The following is a 10,120-nucleotide window of genomic DNA, read 5'->3' as shown; positions in this document are numbered from 1 at the left end:
GGCTTCACCTGACCATGGTTATTCAGCTACCACTAAGCAACAGTATTATACACAGATGGATTTGGCACTGCTGAGGTTCTTCACAGAAGGGTGTGACAGATTATAAATCCAATATTCAGAACTGTATCAAGGAGAGTATAAAGTGCCCCCCCAAACACATTAGCACTACCAGTACCCAACTAACCGCCCGTAAGATTGACTTTTTTGAGGTTAGATAAGGTCTATAACAAAGTCCCTTCCAGCTCAACCTTCCCTGATTTTACACATTCCACCTGAACTGAAGAGAACACACATGGGAATGTTTAATACAGTGGGAGGATTCACAGATAATCTGTCAGTCGAGCAAAGACCATTTGCGATGCAGTAAGTGCATCTGGGGACTGGACTGGGGTAGCCCAGGGTAAGAGCACAGCATGGATGGGTTTAGCCATCTCCAAAGAGTCTGTCCTAAGAGATAGTAAATGGGATGCCGGGAGCCTAGAGAAGCATGCAAGCTGATGGGGGTATTTAGCCAAGACATGGGGTGGCAGGGGTGGAGGGGAAGCTATTATCTAACCTCCTGTAATGTGACCTAATTATCGAGTTATCTGAACAAAGAATATTAATGGATGACTTGTTTTTATGGCGTCTATATAAAGAGGAACCAAAAGGAAAAACATGTTCCTTTCATCTAGGACTGTACAAGGGTGGTTAGATATACCATAGCTAACAGAAATAAATATTTTCATCACTCGGGAGGGTGTATTTCCGTTTCTATGAGGCTGGACTATTCAGTAGGATCCTCCATAGCCTGCACTGCACAACTCAAGAAACCCCTTTTCTCCACTCCTATGCTCACTAAATAATCCTCTGGTTACTCACTCAGTATCCAAAAATCTTGCTAATAACAATAAGGTGCCCTAAGTTCAGTCTTTCTTAAAGAAATGTCTGTATATCAGGACCACCTGAGGAATTTTTTAAAACTCTCTGGAGATTCTAATTCAGCTGGTCTGGAGTGGGGTCTTTTTTTTTTTTTAAATTTTTTTGCAATTTTATTTATTTATTTATTTTCACACTTATTTATTTACTTATTTTTGGCTGCGTTGGGTCTCTGTTGCTGCGCACTGGCTTTCTCTAGATTCGGGGAGTGGGGGCTGCTCTTTGTTGCAGTGCGCGGGCTTCTCATTGCGGTGGCTTCTCTTGTTGCGGAGCATGGGCTCTAGGCGTGCGGGCTTCAGTAGTTGTGGCACTCGGGCTCAGTAGTTGTGGCTCACAGGCTCTAGAGCGCAGGCTCAGTAGTTGTGGCACACGGGCTTATTTGCTCTGCGGCATGTGGGATCTTCCCGGACCAGGGCTCGAACCCATGTCCTCTGCACTGGCAGGCGGATTATTAACCACTGCATCACCAGGGAAGTCCTGGAGTGGGGTCTTAGAATCTATGAGAAAAATCTCCCCAGGTGAGAGATACACACTCAGATCTGGAAACTACTGCCCTAGATAAGTGCTTCTCATCCCTAAATGCACATTCAGACAATCAGCATGGGCGGGCAGTTAAAAAAATATAAATACCAAGCCTTACTTTAGGCCAGTGGTTCTCAGCCTTGGCTGCTGGGCAGAACTGCCAGGGAGCTTTAAACACCGCCAATGCCCAGGTCCCAGGCCAGGCCAACCAAGTCAGAACTGCTGGGAGTGGGAGGCGGACAACAGTAGTTTTTCAAATGTTCTCCAGGTGATTCCAGTATGTGGCCAGGGTTGAGAATCACTGCTCTAGATCAGGGGTCGGCAAACTTTTTCTGTAAGTGGCCAGAGAGCCAGAAAGTAAATATTTTAGGCTTTGTGGGCTACACAGTCTGTCACGGCTACTCACTTACCTGCTGTCGTAGCACAAAGCATCCTAGACTGTGCATAAGCGAACATGCATAGCTGTGCTCCAATAAACAAAACAAGCAGCGAGCTGAATTTGGCCCAGGGCAGTAGTGTGCTGAACCCCTGCTCTCAATGGAGGACACACATATTTTGGTTACTGGAGAGATACGTTCCCTCATTGTAATTACTGGGATTCTAGGTTACAGAATACATAAAATAGTGTAAATACAAAACCCTTGCTATAGCGCCTGGCTCAGTTCAGGCTTGAAAAATCAGTCTCATTTGATTAGCGTGAGGTAGTCCCTTGAGTCAAATTGATTCTAGTTGCACTTGACAGAAGTTTCTGGACTTACATGGCTACAGATCATTACTTAGAGACAGCTTTCTTGGGAATGATATGCAGCTAGAATGTGATCAAGATGGGACATAGCCCAGATGGTTTCACTGCCAAACATTTAAGGAACAGATCAATTCTACACAAGTGTTTCCATAAAATAGAAGCAAGGAACATTTCCCAACTTGTTTTATGAGGTCAGCATTATCCTGATACAAAACCAGACAAAGAAACTACAAGAAAAGCAAACTACTCCTAAAAAAAAGAAATAATTTAAAAAGACAAGTTAGGTGATACAAACTTTAACACTTCATGAAGGGGACAATCTACATTTGGAGAACGGCAAAACGGAGTGGAAGGCAGGAAGCTTTTATAGGATAAAGAACACGGGTCAAGAAAGTCATCGCTCAGGATCAGTTCCAGGACCCTTCCCTCCCCCTCCCCCTGAGGATACCCAAATCCATGGATGCTCAAGTTCCTCACATAAAACGGCACAGTACTTGCATATAACCTATGCACATCCTCCTGTGCACTTTAAATCATCTCTAGATTACTTATGGTACCTAATACAATAGTTGCTGGAAAGGCAAATTCCAGTTTTGCTTTTTGGAATTCTCTGGAATTTTTTTTTCAAGTATTTTTGATCTGAGGTTGGTTGAATCTGAGGATGTGGAATCTGTGGATACAAAGGACCAACTGTATAAAGCCCAGAGCTGGTTTGGCATTTGGGGATGGGCTGACTGGATATACTGCCTTTCTGGTCAAGGGGAGAATTTATGGGCACGAAAGTTACCTAAGTTTTGGTTTGCTGATGTGGCACCCAGGCAGGAGCAGCTCCATCTTGGGCCTAGAAAGTTATTTCAACACTGCACACTAATATGTCTTATGAACATAAACAAAAAATTCACCACAAAATATTAACAAATCAGGTAATATATAAGAAAGATACTACATCCTGACGAAGTGAGGGTATCCAGAAACTGCAAGGCTGACTCAATATTTGAAAATCACTTAATGTAATAATGCATCATATTAACAGACAAGGAGAAAAACACCACATGGTCATTATCAATAGATGCAGAAAAAACATTTAACAAAATTCAACATCTATTCATGATAAAATTCTCAAGAACCTAGGATCAAGCTAATAAGGGCATCTACAAAACAAAACAAACAAAAAAATCCCATATAGCTAACACGATATTTAATAGTAAAAAGACTGGATACTTTCCCCCTAAGATTGGGAATGAGACAAGGATACCCCATCTTACAATTCCTATTCAACACTATACTGGAAGTCCTAGCTGTAAGGCAAGAAGGCATACAGATGGGGAAGGACAAAGTAAAGCTGTTTATCTGCATATGACATGACATAGAAAATTCTAAAGCTTCATTTAAAAAAAAAAAAAACTACTAGAATTAATAAATGAACTTAGCAATGTCACAGAATACAAAGTCAATGTACAAGAATCAATTCTATGTCTATATACTAGCAACAAGCAACTGATAAAATCAAAATCAAAACCAATACCACTTAAAAATAGCATTGAAAAAAAACCCAAAATATCTAGGGAGAAATTTAACAAAATATGTTTAAGACCTGTACACTGAAAACAATAAAACACTGCTGAGAGAAATTAAGGAAAACCTAAATAAATGGAAAGATATGTGCTTATTATATATTAGAAGACAACACTGTTAAGATATAAAAGTTCCAGAAGAAAACATTCAAGAAAATCTTTATAATCATGGGTTAGGCAAAATTCCTTAGATAGGATGCCAAAGACACAAAACACCAACACTCAGATTAATTGGATTTCATGTAAATTAAAATTTTCTGCTGTTTGAAACACACCAATAAGAAAACGAAAAGGCAAGCCAAGATTCCAGAAGGTATTTGCAATATATATATCTGACAGATGCTTTATATCCAGTATACATAAAAAAAAAAAAAAAAAACCTCTTGCAACTCAATGAAGTAAGCAAACTACAGATCTGCCTCAACTTATGATGGGGTTATGTCCAGATAAACCCATCATAAACTGAAAATATCATAAGTCAAAAATGCATTTAATATCCCGAACCTACCGAACATCATTGTTTAGCCCAGCCTACGTTGAATGTGCTCAGAACACTTAACATTAGCCTACAGCTGGGCAAAATCATCTAACACAAAACCTATTTCAAAATAAAGTGTTGAATATCTCACATAATTCATCAAATACTGGACTGAAAGTGAAAACCAGAATAGTTGTCTGGGTCCAGAATGGTTGTAAGTTCACCGGTTGTTCGCTCTTGTGACGGCGCGGCTGACGGGGAGCTTTGCTCGCTGCCGCTGCCCAGCATCACGGGAGAGGATCTATGCGTTTCGCTAGCTCAGAAAAAGAGCCACAGTCAACATTCAAAGTACGGTTTTTACTGAATGCCAATTGTTTCTGCACGATGGAAAAGTCGAAAAATCATAAGTCAAACCATCATAAGTTGGGGACTGGCTATACTTTTTAAAAGGTGGAGAAAAGGGCAAAAGATTTGAGAAACCACTTCACAAAACAAAGATATAGTAATGCTCAACACCATTAGTCATCAGAGAAATGCAAATTAAAACCGCAATGAGATACCACCACATACTCTCTAGAATGGCTAAGTTTAAAAAGTGTGACAAGACCAAGTACTAATGAGGGTGCCAGCACCTGGAATGTTCATGCACTTACCACGTGACTCAGCAATGCCACCTAGGTTATTTACCAAGACAAATGAAAACAGATGTCCGTACAAAGGCTTGTATATAAATGTTCATAGAAGCTTCATCCATTATAGCCCCAAACTGGAAATGACCCAAATATCCTTCAATACATGAAAGAGTAGACAAAATATTGCTATATCCATATAATGAAATATTAATCAACAATAAAAGAGAACAAAACTACTCAACAACATTGATAAGTTTTTAAACATTATACAAAACAGAAGAAGCCAGACACAAAAAATTACATACTGTATGACTCTATATGAAATTCTTGAAAAAAAAAAAAAACTAATCTACACAATGTCAGAAAGCAGATCAGTGTTTGCCTGGGGCTCGCATCAGGAAAGATAGGGATAAAAAGGGACAGGACAGAACTTTTAGGGGTGGTTTGGTGGTGGTTATACAGTTGTATACGTGTATTTGTCAAAATGTATATAACTGTGTACTTTAAGTGGGTACATCTGTTTTATGTAAATTACACCTCAATAATGTTCAATAAGAAAGACTATATCAGGGCTTTGAAGCCAGCACTAATATATGTTTGAAAGCCTTGGTAAAGCTATGTTATCCAGCTTGTCTTGCGAAAGACAGTTAGGTGGCCAGTGAACAGGGGATTTACATCGGCGAACTACTCCAACCTTCCCTCCTCTCCAAGTATGTGATCTCCTCCCTCTGTACCAGCAGTTCTCAGAGCACGGTCCCTGGATTAGCAGCGTCACCATCCCCTGAGAACTTGCTGGAAACACAGATTCTCAGGCTTCACCTCAAACCTCCTGAATCACAAACTCGAGGGGTGGGACCCAGCCATCTGTGATTTTAAAAGCTGCCCCATGATTCTAATGCACAGAAAAGTCTGAGAACCACCGCTCTGCACTACACTAAGGACTTCTGGCATCTCATCTTCATTCAGTATAGGCCTGTGTTGAATCCAGTTTTGGAAATTATTAAAAACACATCCACCTTCTTGAGTTAAATGAATCTGGAATTATCTTGTGTAAGGGCATCATATTGTTAATCTAAAAGCACATTCAAGATCTCTTCCTTCACATGTCCCTGAAATTCCTGTAGACATAAACTGGCAAGGTCCCCACATTCTTTCTACATGTTAAATTTCTTTGGGTTTGGCCTCCAGGGGGCATGCTGGGCTCTAACCACTAGCTCTGGGTTTGGAAATAAAGAGCACTGGGGCAAGAGGCTTACTGGCTTCCCTGATACACTGACCCCTCAGGTGAAGAAAGTCTTAAGGAAAAAAAGGATGACTTCTAAGTGAAGTGAATTCTTCCTTCTAAGTGAAGAATCTGCTTCCTTCCTCAATCATATTCCCCCTTAGTTCTCAGGGTCCTACACAGTGCTCCAGTTTTCACACTTTAAACCTGGTAGGGCAGTAACTGCACCAGCTGTACTAAGTCAGGAGACTCACATCTGTCTTTTGCCAAGTGCTCTACGTGTAAGAAATGACACTCTTTAGGTTTCTGTAGGTTGGTTTGGAGAGTTGAATATGTTATTTACTTGCTTTAAACTTTCACTGCTGTCAGAAGCAGCCACCCCACCATCCTGACTTCTTCCCATTCTGGTTGCTCAGAACCCTGCTGTAAACTGCACGTGTGACTTCATGTGACCAGATGGGGTAGCTGTTTTACAAGTGCCTGCCAGGGACAGCTAGATTTCCTACCTGGATTCACTGCCTAACCTGACTCAGTGAGATAACTCAGCCCCACTTCCCAAATTTCTCCGGGGACGTGTTTCCTATAACACCAACTGTTTAATGCCAATTACTGCATCATTCAGAGATCCCGATTGCAGGCAACAACTTGTACTGTTTATTTCTGTTTATTTAAGCCCACAGGGATTTACTGGAATAATAGCAGGAGCTCACAGCTCCAATAAAAAGCTTAGGAACAGCCTAAGAAAACAATCAAGAGCCAGGGGAGCTCTAGACATAAAGCGGCAGCGACACAGCAGTGATCATGCAGCACGAAGGGCGAAGGGCACTGCCCCTGGCAGTGATAGGTCACCTCACTGCTCTCCTCCTCTCCTTGCTCTAGAATCCAAGTCCAGGACTGAAGTTTGATCAGCTGACCTGGGTCACATGCCTTCCCCAGGAGGCATTAGGAGCAGAGAGGTGGGCCCTCTTAGCATTCTAGAGAGGGAACAGCACGACCTCCCCCAAGACAACACAACTCAGAGGAAAGGTGGTTCCCCTAAAGAATTCAGAGTCTATCAGAGTAGATGCCGGACAGCCAAAATAAGACAAATGAGTCCTACAAAGTGCAAGGTGAAATAAAGAGAAATGGAATCTGGGTGCTGACCTTGCCTATCTTTCACCCAAAGCCAAAGCCTGGAGGTATTCAGTTTTCATTTTATTAAGGGAAGAGAGAGCCGCTGAAGCCAGGGGTGAGAAGCACATGTTAAATTGTATCACAAAGATGCCAGCAGTAAAAACGAGACTGTGGGAAACTCTATGGAACAAACAACTTGGTTTGTTCAACAACTAGCAAGAAAAAGAGAAGGAAATGCAGGTAGAAGCCATAAATCATGAAACAGGCGCAAAGCCAGTCACGGTGCGCGTAAAGTACGTGGGTCTGACTCAAACAAAGCAGCTTAGAAACTATTACTGGGCCTTCAGAAATCTGAATACTGACTGGACATTTAGTTATAAGGAATTATTGTTAACTTAGGTATGATAGTAACAGTAGTGTGGTTAGGTTAGCTTTATAAACTGAAATATTTACACCTATAAATAATATCTGGAATTTCTTTCAAAATGACATTGAGGGGGAAAGTGGGTAAAAAATATAGATGAAATAAGATTGGCCATGGATAAATTATGGAAGTTAGATGATGGAAACATGAGCTTATACTGTATTTTTCCATCTACTTTTAGGTGTTTGAAATTTTCCATGAGAAAAAGTTTAAAAACAAGAAAAATGCAATGCTTCTTGGGCCTTATCAGTTCCCTTTGTCTTTTCTTAAATGTTCATAATACAGTGCCTACTTTTAAGCCACAGTGCCAGATGGAGAAGGCTCTGGCTGCCCTTGCTTGTCCTGGTCTTGTGACTTTCTCATGTGATCGGGCAAGACATCAGTAGTATTAAGGGCAGCAGCGTTCCCCTATGGCTAACATAGGATTTCTTTGGTCATAACTTCCATTATAACTACGATTATGATAACTAAAGTATCTCGAATATATTCAATATTCCGTGAAAAACATTAATTAGTAATGCTAAAAATTAAATGTAGCACTTTAACACCAATGTAATTTTCTGTTCAAATGAAATGTCTATGTATTCATTAAAATGATTAGATTTAGGGCATTAAGAAGAGTAATGATAGAAATGGATTATAAAACATTAAACAGGAATCCATGAGTCCAAAGGATACCTTAAAGAGGAAGAGAAATGGGGGGGAAACCTGGCTTTACAAAAATCTGTCAACCAATAAATGCAGAAGGAATAATAAAATATCACAATTTTTTGGCACTTTCCTGTCCCCAACGACCATGTTGTAAATGACTGAGGTAAAGATTTTTCATGGATGCTAAAACCTCTGGGTGAAAGGTTCTTCGGGAACAGGATATATACAAGGTCTCAAGTTATTACTTCACAGATTATTATTAATTACAAAAGGAAAACTGTACTATTACAATGGAGAGCTCTGACGGCCACCACTTGTCCACCAAGTGATCGTACTTAGCAACACCAATAAGTGGGACAACCTGACCTCATATGGCTCTTGATGTGACACAGTAAGTACATACATCACCTTTGTAGACTTCTTGCCAAAAACGTTTATCCTGAATCTACTCGTGAGGAAATAAGGCAGTATGCTGACAATTGGTGAATCTCAGGAAGGTTATACTGGGTGTTCTATGTATTTTTTTTTTCTTTTTGGCCGCACCACGTGGCTTACGTGATCTTACTTCTTCGACCAGGGACTGAACCCGGAACCATGGCAGTGAAAGCCCAGAGTCCTCATCACTGGACCGCCAGGCAATTCCCCTCTATGTATTATTCTTTCTATTTTTCTCCAAGTTTCCAAATCAATAAGAGTTGGTGAAAAAAATAATTTGGTTTATGTTTTGCAAGGTTTCTATACAATACAGAAAACAAACAAATAAAAAGAGTGGCTGAAGTCTTGAGTTAAAATCAATCCATCTCTCCAAAAGTAAATAAGCCTAGCCAAAGTGAAAGCTGAATTCCTTCTGGTCCCTCGCTGATCCAAAGCTGTATCCTCTATGTGACCTCTATTTCATCACAGAGATGAACAGTATAGCTTTTGTCTCCACCAGGTTGAGACACCGAAAAGAAGCAAGAAGACAAAGTACAACTGACAAAGCATGTCTACTGGCTCTAGAAATAAATTCAAGATCTCGGAGCAAACTCTCAATTTTCAAAACTTGATTTTCCATCTTTAAAAGAAAAAACATTTTAAAGTCCCTTATACTTTTTCAATCTGAAAAAAAAAACAAAAAACTGCTGAAATTCTATTAACAAACCTAACCGTATGTTCTCATACTTAAATATTTAAGGATGTATAATACAACAAAAGTATAGGTTTTTTAAAAATTGAAATATAGTTGACTACAATGTTATTTTAGTGTCAGGTGTACTACATAATGATTTGACATTTGCATACGTTATGAAATGATTGTCACGATAACTCTACTAACCATCTGACCCCATACAAAGTTATTACAATTTTATTGACATATTCCTTATGCTGTATATTACATCCCTGTGGCTTATTTATTTTATAACTAGAATTTTCTACCTCTTAATCCCCTTTACTGATTTTGCCCAACCCCCAATCCTCCTCCCTTTGGCAACCACCAGTTTGCTTTCTGTATCTGTGAGTTTGTTTCTATTTTGTTGTGTTTGTTCCTTTGTTTCTTACATTCCACAGTAAGTGAAACCATATGGTATTTGTCTTTCTCTGACTTATTTTACTTAGCATAATACCCTCTAGGTCCATCCATGTTGTCACAAATGGCAAGATTTCATTCTTTTTTATGGCTGAGTATTATTCCATGGTATATATATACCACATCCTCTTTAGCCATTCATCTGTTGATGGGCACTTACACTGCTTCCATATCTTGGCTATTGTCAATAATGCTGTAACGAACATAGGAGTGCATGTATCTTTTCAAATTAGTGTTTTTGTTTTCTTCAGAAAAATACCCAGAAGTAAATTGC

This window comes from Balaenoptera musculus, chromosome 18 (assembly GCF_009873245.2).
Source record: "Balaenoptera musculus isolate JJ_BM4_2016_0621 chromosome 18, mBalMus1.pri.v3, whole genome shotgun sequence".
Lineage (NCBI taxonomy): Eukaryota > Metazoa > Chordata > Mammalia > Artiodactyla > Balaenopteridae > Balaenoptera > Balaenoptera musculus.
Note: the sequence above shows the minus strand (reverse complement) of the source record.